The following is a 22,188-nucleotide window of genomic DNA, read 5'->3' as shown; positions in this document are numbered from 1 at the left end:
AATGACTTTACATTTATTGACATTGAACTGACACCCATTTTCCCATGCCCACAATTCCAGCTTATTCAAATCATTCTGCAAGAACCGCATACCAGCAGCATTCCCCTTGCTATCTTTGCATCATCAGAAAATAACTGTATGTCGCTTGTCAAATCCTTCCCAATATTATTAATGTACAGATTGAATAACAGTAGACCAAGCACTGATCCTTGTGGTACACCACTTGTTACCTTAAACTTTGCAGACTCAGATCCCCTGTATACCACTTTTTGATATCTGTCAGTCAGCCATCCTCTTATCCATGCTAATGTTGTATAACCCAAACTCATTTTCTCCAATTTATGCAGCAGTCTGTCATGTTGTATTCTGTCAAAAGCCTTCTTAGAAAATCCAAAAGTATCAAGGTATATCCATTCCCCTTGTCTAGTTCAATGGTAACATTATCATAGAATGTGAGCAAGATGCTAAAACATGACCTTCCCTTAGTAAACACATGTTGTTCATTGCAAAGTAGAGATTCACTGTCAACCCATTTCTGAATGCAGGCCCTAACTAATTTTTCTAAAATCTTCACCACCACTCCTGAGATACTAATTGGTTGATAGTTTGATACATCGGTCTTTGCACCACCCTTTCCATTCCTGCAGAATCTTCCCTGTTTTGAGACTTATATCCTGGTCAAAGGAATGATCAATTCAGCTGAACACTCTTTTAGCACACATGCTGATATCAGTTCCTATTGCTAAATTCTTATTCAGTTTGTGCAACAGCTCTAATACCTCGGCCTCACACACCTGTGTTTCTTCATCTAGTGAAGAGTTAACAGTGAGCTCAATGTTGCATTCACTAGGTTGATAGCTGTTAACAAAATGGGCACTCATTAACTGAACAACCTCTTCTGCACCAGTAACCCTACTCCATCTGGATTTAGAAGAGTTATTCTTTCATATTCATTCTTTCTTTTACTTGCAGCATATCAATAGAATTCTTGTGGGTTGTCTTGAGCACACACACAGCCAGTTTCTTTTCATACTCGGACTTTGTTTTCCATACAACAGTTGTGACTATTCTAGCCTGCTGCTTATAACGTTCATAGCGGACATCATCCTTATGCAAATGGTATTCCTTCCACATCATCTTTTTCTTACGAATCTCTTGCTTAATAAGATTATGCATCCATTTGACTCGTACTCTATTTATTCTTCAAACTCTCGGGACACATTCTGATATCGCATCATTTAAATATTGTTTAAATGCTTCCCATACACTGTAGATATCCTTTCCATCCAGCAACCGATTCCATTCCACTGAACTCAGTATACTCCTCAGTTGGTCATAATTTCCCACTTTGTAGTTCAACATGTAACCTTTTCTGAATGGAACATTCATAAACTTAGTCACTTCCTAAGTGAGTACCGAATGATCACTGTCACCAATATTTCACCATATTTCGTGTGGCAAAACAATTTTTGCCTTCAAAAAGGAGGGTACAGCCATGGGCTCGCCACTTTCCCCCGGAATAGCTAACTTTTATATGGAAGACTGAGCAACGAGCTCTAGTCAACGTGCCTAAAGCCCAAAATTTGGCTCAGATACGTCTATGATATTTTCGCCATTTGGCCATGGGGCCAAATGGCGAAAATACTAAATACTTTCCTTAGACACCTGAACAAACAACACAAACACATCCAATTCACCACTGAAAAAAAAAAAAAAAACTCTCTTCCGTTATTAGATACACTCGTCACACGTCTTCCCTCAGGCTGTCTCTCCTTCTCAGTCTACCGCAAACCTACACACACACAGGCCAGTACATACATAAAAATTCTTATCACCACTCAACACAAAAACTAGGGGTCAAAAGCACCCTTAAACACAGAGCACAAACTATTTGTTCAAATGAACAAGCTCTAAACCAGGAATATAAGATCATCAACCATACATTTATAAAACATGGATACAGTAAAAAAACAATTCACAAGATCCTCCATAGAGATACCACTAAACAAAAAAGATTTCAAGAATGCTATTGCCATACCTTATGTTAGAGGCATTTCCAAAAATATAGACAGAACACTACAAAAATACAACATCAAAACTACCTTCAAACCTCTGACAAAATTAAGATACCTACTCAGTTCTTCCAAAGATCCTCTTCCACACCCAGGGGTTTACAAAATGCAATGTACATGTAACCTACCATAGATAGAAGAAACAGGGTGAACTATCCCAATTAGGAAGGACGAACACAAACGACACATTAAATACTCCATTTTGGAAAAACCAGCCTTTCTGACCACACATTCCAAACATACCACAGAACTGATTGGAAAGGTACCAAGTCCCTACACCACACCAAAACCTGGTCCGAAAGGAAATTTAAAGAAGCATGCGAAATGCTCAAATATAATCCAATTCTGAACAAAAATGATGGTCTAACCATTCCAAGAATGTGGAGGACCCATTTGCAACCTTTATAGCAACCAGAACAAGCCAAAGAAAAATCTCAATACAAGAAGTATTGAACTGTAAAAGTGCAGAAGAAAATCTTAGTATAACAATCTAAACTGTACAAATCTAGAAGAATCTTAGTACAGGAGGACTTGAGCAGAGTTTATTGTAGTTTTTTTATTTATTAATTTTTTTATTATTATTATTTTTTATTTATTTATTTTTCATCACTAGAGGTCAGGCTAAGAAAAAGATCAATTAACAGTGTAGATTTAATTTACCTTTATAGAGTGCAAGAGCATGTAGCTTGGTTTTCTATACACATATATCTTTCTGATGATGACCTCAATACAGGGGGTCGAAACATCAAGTGTTATTTTATTAATAATAAGTAAAATAATCATTTCAACACGTGTTTTATGTCTCTAAATTCGTAAATATGAATTATTATGATTCAGGCCTCCATGGAGTCAAAAGACTCATCATGGGAAGTCCTTCCTAGAAAACACAAAGTCTATCATACCATTCCTTGAACTCACTGACCGTTCATGCTCTCACCACTCTATCAGGAAATGCATTCCATGGTTCAACCACCCACTCCTCACCGTCTTGCTCACAGCTTCCTTTGGTAACTTCCAGGGATGGCCCCCCCCTTGTCCTCACTCCTACTCCCTGTTCCACCAAGTGAAAGAACTCCCTTGTGTCAACTCTGTAACTATCTCTCAATAGTTTAAAAATCTCAATCATATCATCTCGCCTTCTTCTATCTACCGTAACCTATACACACATATATACTTATACAACTATAATTTCTGCAGTCCAATTCTCTTAGCTAATCTTCATAATCAACATTGTATAGTCCTGAAACCATCTTTGTTATCTTTCATAATCTGTGTAATTAATGCTGTTATTTAAGAAGATAGCAAACGTGGGTGTGTTTATTGCCTCAGTTTACTGATGTGATTCTAAAGACAGGACTGTAGATGTTTATAGAGGTAAGTTTATTTTAAAAGAGGGTGTCCATTGACAAAGAATATGTCTTATTATTATGTTGATTATTGGAAAGTGTGTATATATGTGAATAAACTATACAACCTATCCAAATCATTTATATAGTGTTGACAAGAAAAATTCCATATAAATATATATAAATTATATAATATTAGTTATGCTTCGTGAATTTTTTGGGATGGTATGCAATGGAATGGCATAATGGCTCCTTTATTAACAGTGAACCATGGCACAGATTCGGTATAGTTTTATTCAACTTTTCCTATTAGCAAAGAATATGCACCAGGACCTATTCTTTTCCAAAACGTGCTGATGATATTAATCTGTAAAACATTTGCTGTTAATTAAAAATCTTATGTTAAAGAGTGTCTTTCCTGAAACTACCTCATATAACTAATACCAGTACCGAAGTCAGAATCTTGTTAAAGGAGTAAACCCTCTTATTATAATCAGAATGCAAACTCTGTGTTTCTTCCAACTAAGTTCAAAACCATTCAACAATTCTATGGATTTTAGAATTGCAAAAGTATGACAAAAAAGTTCAGCATTGCTAAGGAAATAAAAATTTTGTGGCTGATTACTTATTTAGATATTTGGATACTGAAAGGAGCTAACATTCTGAAACAGGAAGACAGTTGACAGCATCAAACTGAACAAGAGATTTTTAAGATTACAAACTGTCCAAGTATGTGAGTATGGGACAAAAAGAAGATAATAAATACTGGAATAGCAGGATTGCTATTCCAGACTGGATGCTGACCTTTTTGACTACTTATCACTGAAAGACAATTTCATACAAGTTAATTACCTAAATTGTGATGTCGTCCTAGGAGATGAATGTCCATAACACAAACTGGCTTCACTTTGCCAACATCAAAGATCAAGCTTTCCAGAAGAGAAGCTGAATCATTTGCCATCAATTAACTATTTGTGATAGTCATGCCCACCAACCAGAATACCAGATAATCTTCATCATACTTCCAACATTCTGGACCTTTTCTTAACTCTCTCCTTCCAAATATGCTAAGAATGTCTCTTCTTGGCAACTCTGACCACAGTCTTATCCAAATTCTCCTCCCAGCCAATCTCAGCCTTTGTAACTTATAATATAATTGTGTCAACTCGGATGACCTGAGGGATTTTTGCATGCTTCTTTTCCATGGTTAGATTACTGTTTTCACTCTCCCGATCTGAACATCTGAAACTGAATTAATCCCTGAAATAATCCCTAATGGACTTCATTCTCCACTCCATTGCAACCATTATACAAGTCTTCCTGGTTCTTTAAAAATGTGCTGCTACAGTTGATGATAAAAGTGCAGCATATGTTCAATGGATCAAATCAATAATTTCAGCTTCTCATTCGGCTTACTACATGTGGGGAAAAAAAAAGTTAGATTCCAAAGCAGATGTCATTATAAATGAAATGTAATAAACTTGCCTGCTGCTGAACTGGCAGTCAGGTCTTCTGGTCCCTTGGAAGTTTTTCCATTTGGTTATACTATAAATTAAAGATACCAAGTGACGTGAAGTCATTAGCTTCTATATATGAGTTGCCCCAGTCCTGAAAATACTTCAGGAGAAAACATTGTTTGCTTACACTTGGATAAAGGATTAAACAAAGTATATAATTTCTTGGGATCTTTAATTTATAATATAACCAAGTGGGGAACCTTCCAACAACTTTCTCTAATCCAGAGTAATTTAATGATAAGGTGCAATGCCTTTTGGCTACTCGTATATGAAATTATGACTTCTGCATTACTTCAACCTTACGACTGGCTATCACCTCTGGGTCTGGCTCCCACTGATGAGTCCTCCATAAAGGTCGAAACTGGTCTGGGTAGTGACCCTTCCCATAATGCACAGCATTATGCACGTCCACAAGGATAAGTACTTTGCATTATGGGATGCTAAGGCAAGTGATGTGAAGTCATCAGCTTTTATATATATGAGTTGCCCCAGTTCTGAAGTATTTTCAATTTCAATTATTCCTTTAATTTCAATTAATCCTTTATCCAATTATTTCAACTGTATAAAGGATTAAACCAAGTTTATAATTTCTTGGTATCTGTAATTTATACTTCTGGTCCCTTGCTAAAGCTGTCGGGCATAACTTCTGTCTTTCCACGTTCCCCTCTCACATCCTAATGGTACCTGGTAACCTCACACAAGGATAAACAGACCTACTGGCACAATTGTTTTCTTCCACTCTTGGATGGACAATCCAGGCATATCATTTCCTGTAATACCACAAACTGCTCACTGCATGCTTTTTCTGATCTTTCACCACAAGGACATCAGGAAAACCCTGATTAATCATGATACTAATAAGGCTCATAGTCCATATGGTATTCCTCCAGTTGTGCTCAAAACTTGTGCCTTAGAAGGAGTGCTTCTGTTTTTCAAGAAACCTCCTTGATTTTTGAGTAGAAGAGGTGTTATATGTGATTCAATTTGGTTTAGAATCATTTTGTTATAGATTTTCGGTGTGTGGAAGCAGGGCAATTCTCTCTAATTTTCTGGGTTGTTCAGACTGGCTTTCTTGGCTAATGATATTATTAAGCATTCTCTCCAATTGTGATGGAATGTTGGATGTAACTAGAGCTGTATTACAGATATTTAACAGTTGTTTCCAAAACTCTTTTCCTCCATGTCTAATAGCTTCTGCTGTTATACCATCTAATCCAGATGCTTTCTCATTCTTTTGGATTTTTAGTGAAGTTTCAAATTCATGCATCTCAAAATTGTTGCACGTAATGGGATATTCTTTTTAGATTATTATTTCTGGCAAGGCATTTGTAGTGAAGTTGAATTATTTGATAGTTTTTCGAAGTGATTCTTCCATAGTAAACGTTTTTCACTTTTATCTTCAGGTATCTTGTCCTTCTATTCTTCTTTTTGGTGCATAAGGAATTAACTAAATGGTACATTCTTTGATTTTATGGATATTTTTGAGAAGTTCTAGTTTTTGACAGATAGACTGGATATGGTTTTCATTGTTATTTCGAAAGGCCATGTATATACTTCATCATTTAGTTCTTTTAATTAAATGATGTGTATACACATCAAAGTTACCATGGATGTGAAGTGCATATTAAAATTGTAATGCCATGGATAAGAAGTGTATGAGGAGTGATGTATTTTATCCATATTAACATTGATGTGGTTAACTGAGCATGTAGACAGAGCATCCTCTGATTCCTGTATTGCTTCTTAATGTTATTACACGTCTTTACCAAATTTTCACTGTTGTGTGTTATCTATTTCCTTTAAGAAGATGAAGTTTTTGCTGCTACTTCATGGATAGATTGTACAATATGAGCGAAACTCTGAGATGGTTCTTCAGGAGTGAGCATTCCTTTAGTTTGTTTTGTAGTGCTTTTTATACTGAGGAATAGCAAATGGTAAGAAGAGCTAGATCATTCCAATGATATTTGTTATTCTTGTTAGGTTTAAAAGCACTGAGACGAAGTTTTATATGTGTACTTATTATTCTATGATTAGAGTTTAGTTCTACACTGTTGGATGCTGTACAATTTTGAACTGATATCTCCAACTTTCCAGTGATTAAAATATGATAATTTATGATCTTGTTTCATTTGAATGTTCCTAAGTACATTTCCTTCCATGTTTGTGTGGAAATTTGCTCTGCAGATTGACAAGGTTATAAGTGCTGTATAGTTCAGCTAGAAGATTGACTATATAAGCTATTATATTCATCTGATATCTACCCAATTACATGAAAGCAAACCTGTACCTATAAAGGGAGACAAAAGTCAATCAACCATTAAAGTATTATGCCATTACTCTCAACTCAGTACTCTCAAAATGATGGAGAAGGTCACAACTAGTTTCTTCACTATTTGGAAACCTATCAATTAATTAATGATCACCAATATGGATTCTGCCATTCTCATTCTACAACAGACTTCCTCATCAACCTTACCCACCTTTGGGCACACAGAGCATGGAAAGATATGAAGAAACCCATGTGGTTGCTCTTGACATATGTCTGGCATGAACATGATATGTTCATGTCTGGCATAAAGGCTTCCTGAACAAGCTACCATCTTATGATCTCCTGCACTGTGTGATTAGATAGCCAACTTCCTCACTGGTTATTCGTTGCATGTCTTGGTAGATTGTTTCCTCTCATGAGATTTCTCTATCAATGCTGAGTACCTCAGAGTTCTGTACTCTCACCCATACTCTTCCTCCTTTAGATCAATGATTTTCTCTGATTTCAAATCCTATTCAGTTTCGCAGATGACAGTATTCTTCATTCATTCCTCTTCCTCATTTGAGAAACCATGTTGTACTCAAATGACTGAAGCCTTAAGATCTTCCATAACCAATAACTTAAATACTGATCTTCGCACTATCCTCAAATGGAGTGAAGACAACTTAGTGAATTTTAATGCTATAAACACTCACCTGTCTTATCACAAACAAGAAAGATCCTACTTCACTCCCACTTACTTCTGATAATATTTCAATATCCTTTCAAGACCATTTTTCTCTTCTTGGGTTGACTGACACATCCATCTTATCTTGGCACAATCATATTGTGCCAAGATAAGGTGGATGTGTCAGTCCATCGATAGCCTCCTCAGCCTCTAAAAATTTTTGTGTTTTTTTCATTTAAAACAATGCTTCTCTACTCAACTCCTAAAAGTCTCAGATCTAACTAACCTTGAAATATTGTTTGCATTTAGAGTGGGATACCCAAAACCTCCCTAAGAATTCTTGATAACTCACAGTTTTTGCACTATGCTTTCTTATAGATATTTTCAAGGGTACTGTTCTACTCTGCTGAACTGGTTACTACTCTTTCTTCAGTTTCTTCCAATCACATGCAAACATGAGCAGCTATAGGCCAACACCACCCACCCACCCACACAGTCCAACTCCAAGCATAACAAAGAAGCCTGTCTTCCTGCATTCCATCCAACTCTGTTCTTTGAAACAATCCCCCCCCCTCTCTCACACACACACACAGTTTTTCCTACTAAGTACATCCTTTAACTCTTTAAGAAACACATCAATAGACTACTCCTTTTCTTTTTAATCATTTATTCATACATGGCACTATTGTGTTACAGGGCTTGTAACTTTTCATATGTTGGCATTATAAAAAATACAAGCAGAACCTCAGCCTTTTCATCCCAACTCCATCCTCGACTAAAAAAGAGGTGGATCCTGTTAAGCTGAGTAACTTAATGGAAGGTAGGAACAAATGCCCAGTTGGGTTGGTGAGCAGACAAATAATCGAGGGCTAGATAAACATAGTATTATAGCTGTTGCAAGTTATATTATAAATTAAAGATGCCAAGAAATTAAATTCTTGGTTTCATCCTTTATCCAAGTATAAGCAAACAGAGTTTGTACATGAAGTAACTTCATGAGAGGGCAACTCTTATATAGAGGCTAATGATATCACATCAATTGCCTTAGTATCCAATAATGCAAATCACATATCCTTAGACATGTATAATCCTATATATAATGGGAAGGGCGACTGCCCAGACTGGTTTCAAACCTTTACTGAGGTCTCATCAGTGGAAGTCAGACCCATAGGTGATAGCAAGGTTGAAGTAATGCATAAGTCATATTTCCATATACAAGTAGCTAAAAGGTGACTTCACATCAAAAGCCTTAGTATCCCATAATGCAAATCACAAATCCTTACAGACATGTATAATGCTATGCATTATGTGAAGGGTCACTGCCCAGACTGGTTTAGACTTTTATTGAGGTCTCATCAGTGGGAGTCAGACTCAGAGGAGATACCAAGGTTGAAGTAATGCAGAAGTCATATTTCCATATATGAGTAGCCAAAAAGGTCACAGATTATTATTAAAAACACTCTGGATTAGAGATAGTCGTTGGAAGTTTTTCATTGTATAATACATAGCATTATACATGTCTGTAAGGATATGCGCTTTGCATTATGGGACACTAAGGCAATTGATGTGAAGGCATTTATCTCTATACAAGTAGCCCAGCCATGAAGTGACTTCACATACAAACTCTGTTTGCTTACACTTGAATCAAGGATGAAACCAAGAATATAATTTCTTGGCACCTTTAATTTATAATGATAAATACAGTATGAGAGAGGATATGAAATTATTGCAGGAAGAAGAGAGAAAGACTATATGTGAAAGAATAACTCTCCTAAATGCAGATGGCTCGAGGGCTATAGATGCAGATGGCTCGAGGGCTATAGATGCAGAAGAGGTCGTTCAACTAATGACTGCTCGTTTTGTTAAAAGCTATCAATCTGGTGTACACGACATTGAGCTTACTGCTACCTCTTCACTGGATGAAGAAACTCAGGTGTATGAGAATGAGGTATTAGATCTGTTGCACAAACTGAATAAGAATTCAGCAATATGGACTGATAGGATATCAGCACATGTACTAAAAGAGTGTTTAGCTGAAGTGGCTATTCCTTTGACCAGGCTGTTTAATATGAGTCTCAGAACAGGAAAGATTATAGAGGAATGGAAAGAATGCATGATAATTCCATTGCACAAGAGTGATGCAAAGACCGATGTACCCAACTATCAACCAATTAACATCTCAGGAGTGGTGAAGATTTTGGAAAAATTGGTTAGGGCTCGCATTCAGAAATGGGTTGACAGTGAATCTCTACTTTGCAATGGGTAACATGGGTTTCTAAGGGAAGGTCATGTTTTAGCAACTTGGATACACCCTGACACATTTGGATTTTGCTAAGGCTTTTGACAGAATACAGCATGATAGACTGTTGAATAAATTGGAGAATATGGATTTGGATAATAGAATATTAGAGTGAATAAGAGGATGTTTGACTGACAGATATCAGAAGTGGTATACAAGGGATGTGAGCCTGCAAGATTTAAGGTAACCAGTGGTGTATCAAAAAACAGTGCTTGGACGCTCTTATTCAATCTATACATTAATGATAGCTGTCACTTGTCAAATACATTAATGAATTGACAAGCGACATCTATTTGCTGATAATGCAAAGATAGGTAGGGTAATCAGAAATGCTCTGCTATGCAATATTTGCAGAATGATTTGAATAAGCAAGAATTGTGAGCATGGGAAAATGGATGTCAGTTCAACGTCAGTAAAAGATAAAGTCATTCACTTTGGCATGATTAGATATCTAATGTCGAATTATATTAGTGGGATTATGCTTGAAGAAACTGATCAAGCTAAGGTTCTTGGAGTGTTAGTAGATAGGAAGTTGAAGTTCAGGGGCCATGTAGCAAAGATTGCAAATACAACTCAAAAGATAATTGCAATCAGAAACGAATGTTCCCATGTAAAGATAAGGATGTTATTTTTACCTCTTTACAAGGCCTTGATAAGATCTCACTTGGGCTACTGTGCATAAGTCTGGTCTCCTGGTTTCCATTGCAATTCTGATATACTAGAGAGGGGTGCAAAGGAGAGTGTTAAAAATGATATCAGGAATTGTGGAATGCAGATTATGAAGACAGATTGCGAATTTGTAGACTGCAGACACAAGCAAACAGGAGAAAAAGGGTGTGATATGATTGAGACTTACAAACTTCTGAACGGGTCATACAGGATTTCAGTTGATGGAATTTTTCAATTTAGGTAGGGTGGGGAAAGGACAAGAGGACATCCTTGGAAGCTGAGAATGAATGCTGCTAAGAAGGGGGTGAGAGCTAGATTTCTCTCGGGTGATGCGTGATTGGAATGGATTGCCATTGGATGTTGCAAGTGCAAGCAGTGTGAATGAATTCAAGAATAAGTATGAAGCTGGTGCTTGTAGTATGTGGCCTCCCTCGATGAGTCCCTGACTCCCTGGAGGTCTCTCTTAATAATAATAATTGGATGAGAGTACATAGTTAAAGATAGATATGGTAGCAAATGATTCAATGCACAGACTGCATAAAAGAAATGGGGGCGAGATTTTGGATTTTTGGAGTGAGTGTGTGATGGTAGAAAAGACTATAGAAAAGAAGGATGACCTGCACTCAGATGGAGTTGGTATCAGGAGTCTGGAGAAATTATTTATTTGGGTGATATCTAATGCAGAGTGAGGGAAACTAGATCATGCAAGGAATGTTGAGAATGTGAAGTTTTTTTCTAAGAATAAAAATGTGAGCATGATTATAAATCTGGTGAAAGGTTGAAACCTGTTCAATTTACACTAAGTGTGTGGATGGGAAAGAGCAAGTTGCCCAAATGGCTAAATAGACTGCAGATGAAAGTATATTGAAAATCCAGAAGGTATTGTGTTATGTGGTGGTGGGCAGTAGATGGCGTTGGTGTAGATGAAAATGATGGTTGGTGAAGATGGAAAATGATGAAAAACCTGGCATTATTATAAATCTAAAATGAACAATTAACAGTCTCTGGAACAGACTCCCACATTTGGTGGGAGACTTTCAGAGTAGTGCTGCAGCAGGAATGAAAGAGGAGGAATAGAAACTTGTTCTATGAGTTCGCTGTAGTTGGTGGATTAAGTGGTGGAGATGGAAGATTGTAGAGTAGTTGCCCTCCTTTGATGAGTCTTTGGACTCCTTGGAGGTATCACGTAATAATAATAATAATAATAATAATAATATATACATACATACACACATACATAACAGGTATCTTCTTGTGTATACATACAAATGCCAGGAGCATCATGAACAAAGGGATTAAGTTTGTTCCCTTGGTGAATATTTTGTGACCTTTTGTGATGATGAGACATCATCAGTACTACTAGTAGTTCAAACAATACTAGGAATAACATACAGTTAGGGCACATGATTACAATGGAATCTCAATATGCATGCAGTAATGTGTTATAGAAGTAACATTTTTTTTTTTTTCAGTTATATTTAATTTACTTCTATAACACGTTACTGCATGCATATTGAGATTCAATTGTAACCATTCACCCTAACTGTATGTTATTCCTAGTATTGTTTGAACTACTGTACTGATGATGTCCCAAGATACTTGGGATGAAATATTTACGAATTAAATAGTCATTACTGTGGTTAGTACGTGTGTTTTTAGTGATGATTTAAATAAATTCACAGTGTGGACAATGGTTGCCAATTTAATGCCAATTATTGCAAAATGTAATGTAATGTAATCCATTTCGAGATGAAAGATTACCTATTTTGTATCATACTGATGGTACTCGATTACAAGAAATTGATGAGGCTAAAGATTTGGGGATGATGGTGAACAGAGATTTGAAGTTCAGAGGGCATATTGCTATATAGTTCAAAGCATTACTTGAATGTTGAACACATACACTAACAAGTAAAGATAGGAAGGTTATTATCCCTCTTTATAAGGCTGCAATTCAGTTGCATCTTTGGTTGCCTGTTTCTCTGGGGGGGGGGGGGATCAGGAGGTTGTGGAAAATAATTCAGATTGCCTATGAGGTAATCAGATTTCTATGAGGATAGACTGAAAGTGTGGGTTGTGGAGTATAGTTGACATGCAGAGGAGAAGGGGGACAAGATAGAAACCAACTACAAGGATTTCACAACACTGACAACTTTTTTTTTTTTAAATACATGAGAGGTAGGAAGAGAACAAGGGATCACTCCTGAAAGTTGTGTAAGAGTGTGGTTAAGAAGGGTGTGTAAACTATATTTTTTGCATAGAGAGTGGTAAATGAGTGGAACCGAGTGTCAGAGGTAGTTATGAGTGCCCTGACAGTGAATGAATTTAAGGAACGGTGTAAGTACTGTGTAAATAATGGATAGTGTGGATCTCCCAGTAAAATAATAACAATAATAAGTTGTATGTGGTGCTAGTCAGACAAAAATAAGTATGGACTCGAGCCACAGAAACCTCAACTTACCGCATGGTTTGTTGAATGAAGAATAGAATAGTGTTCAGGAAAACTATGTACAGGAATTGTGGTCTGTGACAGGAGGTTATTAATGTATAATAGGAAAAGTGTAAGCAAAAGTACAGGGCACTGTGGTACTCTGCATTGTTAAAGACATTTGAATTGAAGAAATTTGGTGAATGACCATAAAGGAAACTCTGATCTATGTGTTGACCAGTTAGAAGAGTTTTTTTAGCAAGGAATAACACAGTATAACCTTTACTGTGCAAGGACAGTAAAGGTTATACTGTGCCATATCAAAGGTTCTAGCAGTACACAAGGTACCACAGTCACAAACATTCATGCCCACATTGGGATTCAAACCCACGACCTATTAGTATGCTAACTACTTGGCTAACCAGGCTTGCAAACAGACCATATAATAGCAGCTTGGTAAGGAGGTCTCTACATCAGATCCAATCAAATACCTTGGGAATGTTGCAAGTGACCATATAAGTTTATCCAACCTTTTCATGGAATGAGTCCACAGGCAGATCAGATAGGGTCAGCTGGATATCTGCTGTGGAGCTGGAGTAAATGAAACCATACTAGTGAAGACTAATTGGTAGGCCTCAACACAGTGAAGAAGACAGCTGTTGATGACCTTCTGAATGATTTTTGAGAGAAGTGAGGTGACAATTGCTTGGTCAACTTTTCTTTCTCACAATGGACTGAGGTAGACCTACTTTTTAGCAGTTGCTTGGTATATGTCATATGAATATGAGAGCTTATACGGGCAACATAGAGTGGATGTTAATTCTGGAGTGAGATAAGGAAAAGGTAATACAGGGAGCCCAGTGAAAATACTGTTCTCATATTTGGGATGGTGCAGCAAAATCTTCCTCAAACTTCATAATGTATTATCCTTTATCTTACTCATAGATGTCCTGTTTCTACCCTATGCCTTTTCTATAGATGCTTTCCACTGGGCTACCTTTCACCATACCTTCACTTTCCTCTAGGCCTGTAAAAACATGATTACATATTTAGTCAAATCCATTTACTGAACAAAGATTTAAATTTTTAGATGCAGAAACAAAATCCAACATAATATACCAATTGCATGCTGATGTTGCAAAGATAAGCAGGGCATTCAAGGATGTTACCGATAACAGCACTTACATAATGATTTTACCTGCTGGAACTGGGGGCAAATGATAATGGCTGTGAATTCAATATTAGTCAATGCATAGTTAATGAATTACTGGAAAAGATTGAGGAAATAAGGAGAGGAGGACAGCAAAAGAGTTGGATGGACAACATAAAGGAACTTACCAACTTGAATTTACAGCTGCTGGAAGGAAAGACAAGAGACCAGAGATGGAGGACCTTTGTTAACAAGGTCATCAAGAGTTGGAAATGACTGAATGGCACATAGCATATGTAACGTTATGAATTTTGGTGTCATGAGATTTCCAACAGCATATTATACGGATTGAATTAGGCTTGAAGAAACTAATGACACTAGGAATCTTGAAGTTATGGTCTTCTGAAGTTCAAAGAGCACATAATAAAAATTGCAAATGCAACTGCAGATAATTGTGATGCTGATATGAATGCTGTATATTATAGTTGACAAGAAATTATTTCTTGTTTAATCCTTTAGCCAAGTGTAAAAAAAAACAAAATATGCATGTGAAGCATCTCCAAAGAGTTGACTTGTATATAGAGGCTGGCAAAACATAATAGGAAGGGTCACTACTCTCACCAGTTTCGACATTTATTGAGGTCTCATCAATAGGAACCAAACCTAAGAAGATATCAAGAATAAATCAATGCAGAAGTCATATTTTTCTATATATAAGTGAAAATGGTGTATTATCATGTTATTAAATACTCTAAGTGAAAGGTAATTGCAGAAAGTTTTTTTTTTTTTTTGCTGGGTTATAAAATCTATTATTATTATTATTATTATATGACACCTCCAAGTAGTCCAAAGACTCATCAAGGGATGTTAATTATGCATGACAAAAAATTATATTCTTGTTTAATCTTTCCCAAGGGTAAACAAAGTTTGTATGTATAGAGGCTGTTGGCTTCACATCTTCAAATCCTCTTTGTACAACAGAATCTCTCTCTCAAAACTATCTGCAGTATCATTCATAAACAGGATGAATACCAACAGACCTACTGCTACAAGTGGACTAACTATATAATAGTCCACTTGTCACTTCCTTTTTTTCAGGAGACAAATGCTTCACCATACAAATTCATATATCTTGCAATGTTTTCTAGTGGCAAGGAGAAATATGTATTTCTACCATTGTCAGTTTTTTTAAACTTTTTTTTTTTATTTGTCATTTGGAAGGCTTGCATTCAACAAAAGAGGCAAAGGGCTAGAAGAACACATGTAATTAACAATCATAATACAATGGCTTCACAGTTTTAGTTGCTTCCAAACAACCCGACCTGTGTGGCAATCTTCCAAATATCAATCCAAAATCCAGAAATCCTACAATACATGAATCATTCTCTTTATATCAATTTCTGCAGTTACACTATTACACAGTACTGTGAGATGTTATATTTTAATAATCATGATCTCCCCTTAACAAGCCCACATTAATCCCCCATAAGGAATTATATTCTCACACACACCTATATCCTAGTCATAACTAATTTCTCAAAAACCTTAATTACCAGTAGAAAAGCAAAACTGATCTGTATTCAATACATCTGCTTTTATATTATTCCTATGCAAGAACATTATTTTACCTTCTTTACACACCATTGGTACTCGTCCAAAAGCAAGACCCACATCCAGGAGAACATACTATCGATTCCATAGCATATGCCCTTAAACTGTCATCCTATTCTACCATTCTGGCACCTACAATTACTCAATGTGCTGAACAGTTCAAGTTCAAATGCCCTTCTGATCTCACAGCTTTCCCTTCCACCTCTGAAAATGTCAGCTTTCACAGATAAACATTTTATAGCATTATGCTGTAATATTCATGCGTTATATACAGAATAATTAGAATCAGTGCAAAACAAAATTCCAAGTTGGACTCATTATGCTACAGCAAACTAAGGGAGTACAGGTACAATATGTTCAAAGCAGACTTCATGCAACTTTTTATTTGATCTATGCATTTTTCGGGAAATTTGAAAGTTAATGCAAATAACAGAAGATACAATAAAATAATATCCACATCACTGAAATGTTTCAACATCTTAGACTTCATTTTTAGAATAACCAAGAGGAATCTTATAAAGCAAAAAAGAGACACTTATCAAAGATCTAAACAGGAAGAAATGATTCTCAGACTTTTGGAAACGTCTGAGAAACATTTTTTACCGTTTAGTTTTGCACAAGATAAAAAATATTGTTCAAAATTATCAGTTTATTCAACTTATTTCGTATTAAATAAAAGAAGTCCAGACTATCTGATATTTCTCTAAATATAAAAGCAGCTGAATCAGAGCTAAAATCTTCAGGTTTCCGCTTTCTGAGACGCGGAATCGAAACCACAATGCTAAATAATTTAAGTTGAAAAAAGACTCGTGAGGGCTGCACAACTGGTGTCTGGTACTAAATAATGACAGCCACTACAACTGTCCATCCTGACCAAATCACTGTTATGAACATTAATAATAATAAAGTGACTTACGAACCTCCGACGATGAGTCTTTAGACTCCATGAAGCTACCCGGTTAACACAAGAACTACTATTATTTCTGAACATATCATTATAGCAGTCATCTTAGACAGATAAAAGTAATAGAGTTCAATAGATAAAACATTTATTCACTCTAAGTTGATTTTTTTTGGGAAAAAAACACACACAAAAAACATACCTTCCTTTTTCCTTGTAAAGTTAATTCAAAATTTTAGGTCTTTCCCATTTTTGAAATTTTACGGCTTTCATAATGAAAAATGGATGAAGTTAAAACGAAACTTCTTTAAATGCTTTATGACTTCAGGCCTGAAATCCCAAATGAATTCAATTACGAGGAAAGGGCACAACTACAAAAAAAAAAAAAAAAAAAAAAAAACACCCATCAAAATTACCAGTAAATTTTTGACAACACAATTACATACGAAAATCGAATACAGTACTTGGCTGTCACTAGCTTATTAATTAAGCCATTTCGACAACACTGCTCAAACTTCTCTCATAATATTCTTACAAAATAATTTAAGTGATTTTTTTAGTAGATTATCTGTCGCTAGGTTACATCCGGAAGAGGACGTAGCAACTGCCAGAAATCGCGACGTGACAGTGGGCTGTTATAGTTACTGAATATTTTATTGTATTAAAAAATAAAGAGTGAAACCGGACACTAATATTTTTACTAATTTTGTGTAAACTATTAAATATTCATTGCAAAAACTATCACTACAAGCAAAACTTCATTTGTTCAAAGCGAATTTTATCTCGAATTAAGGAGAAAAGGGATGCGAAGATACAGTGGCGTAGCTAGGGGGAAGAAGGGGGGAGGAGGGTCAGCCCCGGGCGGCACTTTACGTTTACGAAATCTTGCCATACTGTCTATAGAACAACAACTGAGTGATGAAATAGACTTCAACAATGTCATCGACTATTTTGCTAATGGAAAAGCAAAAAGAAATAATATTTTAAAATGCTGGAATTAAAGTTTTACTTCAAATATAAACATAGCATTTTAATTTATTTCCCTATATGTCGTTTTGACTTTTTTTTTGTATTTTTGATGTATATTGAGAGGGGTGGCAAATTCAGGGACTACCCCGGGCGGCAAAACCACTAGCTACACCACTGGGAAGATAGCATTATTGATCTTCTGTGAGAGACTTTCATTCCTTTGGTAATAAAGCAATGTAATATCTTTCATGTCTGATAAACACATAAATATAATAGTCATTCTGTATTATATATCTCCCAAGCATGTTTGGTTCGGAAATGTTTCTAATGGAATAAAAGAACATTTTATTCCATTAGAAACAACATAACAATAAAAACAATAAATTGTTTTTATTCCATTTCTAATGGAATAAAAACAATTAATAAAATTATTAATTGTTTAATAATAAACAATTCTACCTTCCTTCTACCCCTTTGGGACATTGTGCTCATTGCAAGACTTGTAAAGCAGGTAAGCCAAGATTGACGCTTACTTCCTGTAACATTTCATTATGACACGTGTGTCATAATAAAATGTTTTTATGTCATAATGAAATGAAAAAAAAAGTATCTGACATTTGATATCAATAGAATTAGACATCAAGTTGCAGCGCAGTTAAGTAGCTTCTCATCCAATATTTCTCACAATTTTTTTTTTTTCATTATCTCTAGTTTTAATAATATAAGTTCTTCTGACAATAATAAAATGTTCTTGTTTGGTTAACTTTGTCAATTTCTGTGCATAAAAATATCACGTCTATCATAACTGTTTGTCACAGTTATAAAAGTTCTTCTGACAATAATGAAATGTTCTTGTTTGTCTGGTTAACTTTATCAATTTCTGTGCATAAAAATATCACGTCTATAGCTGTTGGTCACAATTATATACAGAGTGGTGTCATAAATGCTGTCACAAGAATTGAACGCCCACGGGTTGCCCACGGAATTGCGCAATAGAGACAGATAGATTTTTTTTAAAACTTGTTAAAATATACATTGGACGATAGGTAACAAGGACTATTTACATATTATAAGTATATAAGTATATATATATATTACAGAGAAAGAAACATTTTCCTTTCGGGTATACAGTAGAGAATACAATAAATGAATTCAAAATTTACAGTTCAGTTTCAGTCTAAATTATCTTTCAGATGAAGAATATTGTCGTCGTCAATCCAGAAAAGAGGGTACCAGTTGGATTTCACTCCTCTATGGATTTCGCGACAGTTCTTGTTTCTTTGAAGTACTCAATTTCCAGTGAAAGCCTGCTTTTTAGTTTCCAACGAAAGATATACATGAGGGTTTGTGCAGTTTCAGTGATGGATGGGTGCTGATTATTTCTTCTCTCTTTTAGGTAGAAGCTGTAGATGACGGCCTTAACTCAGATGAAGAGGAAATTGCATATTCTGTGTCAGTTTACTTCTATGTGGACTAATTTCCAGTAGTATTCTTGGCTGTGTGCATAGTTACAGGTGCTAGAGGCAGAATTCAAGGCATAGGTGATTGTCACTTTGTTTGCGGGACAGGTTAGATATGTGTATTCCAAGGTACCTGAAACATCACGGAATAGACACAGATCCATTTCTCTTAGCTGAAATTAGTAGAGCTTAGAAGGAGTTGACAAGAGGTTATGCCATAGTCTCCACTATATGTCGGAATCTGGTTTGGCACACTTCGATTTATATGGAAGATCCCACTGAAAACTAAGTGGCATATGCAGCTTTGCAGATGAGAGCGTTAAGGATGAATATAAGAAGGTCGAGGTTGGAGGCACTGACATGAGGAAGTGCTATATTTTGTTGTAGTTTGAGGAAATAAATGGAAGTGAGGCTTCAGATTGTACAAGATGAAATATCGGCCACGAGCAGTTTCTACAAGAATTAAGGATTTCCTGAGGTGTAGCTATATCTGGAGAGTCTTTTATAATAGAGGCTTACAGTTGTTGATATTGCTTTTCAGTTTTTGGGTTCTTCATTGGTAGACATGTGAATGTTTTCCACTTTAGGGTCTGAATTAGGAGGTCCCCTATGACTTTTATTCCTGTTCAGTTCCATGTAAGGAAAAGAAAGGGTTAGCCAGTTGTGAGACTTGATATGTTTCTTTTCGAAAATAGTGGTTCTATAAGTACAGCTGACTGTTGATCCTCTAAGTACGTGATGAAGTTTTGCGTTTTTCCATCGCTGTAGTGCACCTTTGCAGAAATGAGGTAGTTTAGAAGGAGATAGTGCAGGACTGTCCATTCGGAGGATTGTGGAAAGTTTATGTCCTTTGGTGGATGATTTCGTGATGTAATCGAAGGTGGTTACATAAGTGTGATTGCATTGAAGTGTCTTTAGGAGGGGGATTATCCTGAAGGATCTAATCTTGTTTCCAAGGGAAATCGAGCCTTGATTCCCAGCCCATGCTGAGTAGTTTGCAGAGTTGAGGGTATGTTGTCCAGTGAGTTTTGTTCCTGAGTAAACGTTTGATTTCCTTTTGATGTGGTGGAGAAATTCTTCAGGAGGTGTGAGTACTTTGAGGGTATTAAATAAGAGACTCGCGGCAATCTGGTTAACTATTAGTACTCTTCCTATAAGTGAAAACATGGAACGAACGCTGTTCAATTTACCTAGCACCTGTTTAAAACGGTTGTGCAGCTGTGTCCAGTTCAGTGTGTTATATATTTTGGTGTTGCCAAGGTGCACACTTTAGTATCTTTGTGCATCACTTGACCAAGTACATTCGATCGGAGAATCATTTCTAGACTTCCATCTGCCTGACCACAAGCCTGTGGTTTTTACAGAATTTAATTTGGTCCCTGAGGCTTGTGTATATAGTCTGTGTGCTTCGTGGGTTACTGTCATTTCTTCTTCATTTCGGACTATTACAGTGACAATATCGGTATATGCTGATGGGGTCATTTTTTGATCTGGCACTATTATGCCGGTTAGTTTGTAGATGATGGTGTTGTGTACTCTTTGTATGAAGGGTTCTATGGCCATGTTTATAATTGTCCTTGCTTGATCCCTCAAGAGTATGACAAAGTGCAAGTAAGCCTGTTGTCGATTTTTAAACCGAAGTTTGCATCTCTGTAAGGCAATTGCACTGTTTTAATGATGAGAGGACCATAGCCAAATGCCTTTAGAACTTCATAAAGGTACTCGTGCTCTACCCTGTCGAAAGCCTTCTCCTGATCATGGCTGACGAGTGCTAGGTTTTCATGTTGGCTATTTGCGATTTGGATGAGATCTCTTATTAAATGGAGGCTATCATGTATTGATCTTCCTAGGACAGAGTACATTTGATGTTGTCCAATAACTTCAGGCAGTGTTGGCTTTATTCGGTTTGCTTTAACTTTGGAATTGATTTTGTAATTGGTATTAATCAGGGAGATTGGACGCAAGTTTCAGATATCCCTGTAGTCTCCTTTCTTTGGTATCAATCGTGATACTTAGGCCGTGACGAATTGTGGGAGCTCATTGATGTAGGCTTCTTGCAGAGTTTTGAGGAGAAGTGGTCCGAGTTGATTTCAGAAGAATTGGAAAAACTCTGACGTGAGACCATCAAGGCCAGGAGATTTGTTCTTTTGCAAAGATGTGGATGCGGCTTTCAGTTCATCTTGCATGATTTTGTTTCCTAAGTGGTTCCAATCTATTGCAGACATTTTTTTTTTTGTTCCTTTCAGTATTTCGTGAATGGCATGATGGGATGTTCCTGCAGTGCTGTATGCATTCTGGTAATATTGTAGGATTTCAGAGGTGACTTTTCTTGGTTCTTCTGTGAAGCTGTCATCTTGAAGTCTGATAGCAGAAATGAAGTTTGCTGCCTGGCATTTTTTTTTCCAAGGAGAAAAAATATTTTGTGGGGGCATCCGAAAGATTTACTTGTGTATGCAGCGACTAAGTACCCTTTCCCAATAATTCTGCCTGTCTTTGTATGGCTTGGAAGGCAGAATGATATTCAAGGCTTTCCTCTGTTAGATACTTGAGCTGTTCTTCAATTTGTCGGATTCTAATGTTCCTCTGTTGATTTTTCTGGTGACTGTAGTGCTGCATGCAGGATTTTATTTGTGGATATAGGTGGTGCTACCATGTTTTCATTGGTTCTGTATCCCCATTCAGGCGAGTGTGATTGGTTATTAACGCCTGAGTGTTTTTTATGCAATCTGGATCTTTCAGGAAGGTAGTGGTGATGATCCAATTGGCAATTCCTGGTTTGGATGCTTTCAAAGATAACGAAAGTTGCTTTTTGTCGAAGCAATGATCTGAA

The 22,188-nt window shown here is 36.4% G+C and overlaps 1 protein-coding gene across 4 annotated transcripts in view; it reads right to left on the bottom strand.

Moving 5' to 3' along the window:
- Positions 1–22,188, bottom strand: part of heix (UbiA prenyltransferase domain-containing heix) — a 68,167-nt gene that overhangs the window by 23,360 nt on the left and 22,619 nt on the right. The window contains exon 1 of one of the 4 annotated variants that reach the window (XM_090407586.1): positions 17,132–17,502. The exons of 1 other annotated variant lie outside the window; for it this stretch is intronic. The gene's annotated coding sequence lies outside the window, so the exon portion shown is untranslated. Of the gene's footprint in view, positions 1–14,605; positions 15,033–16,948; positions 16,967–17,131; positions 17,503–22,188 lie in introns of those variants that run through there. 2 more of the 4 variants (XM_090407594.1, XM_090407603.1) reach the window with 2 other exon arrangements.

Source organism: Typopeltis vanoorti, chromosome 2, assembly GCF_054136105.1.
Source record: "Typopeltis vanoorti isolate ZY-2024b chromosome 2, IOZ_Tvanoo_1.0, whole genome shotgun sequence".
NCBI lineage: Eukaryota > Metazoa > Arthropoda > Arachnida > Uropygi > Thelyphonidae > Typopeltis > Typopeltis vanoorti.
The sequence above is the reverse complement of the archived record's forward strand: the minus strand, read 5'-3'. Positions and strand labels throughout refer to the sequence as shown.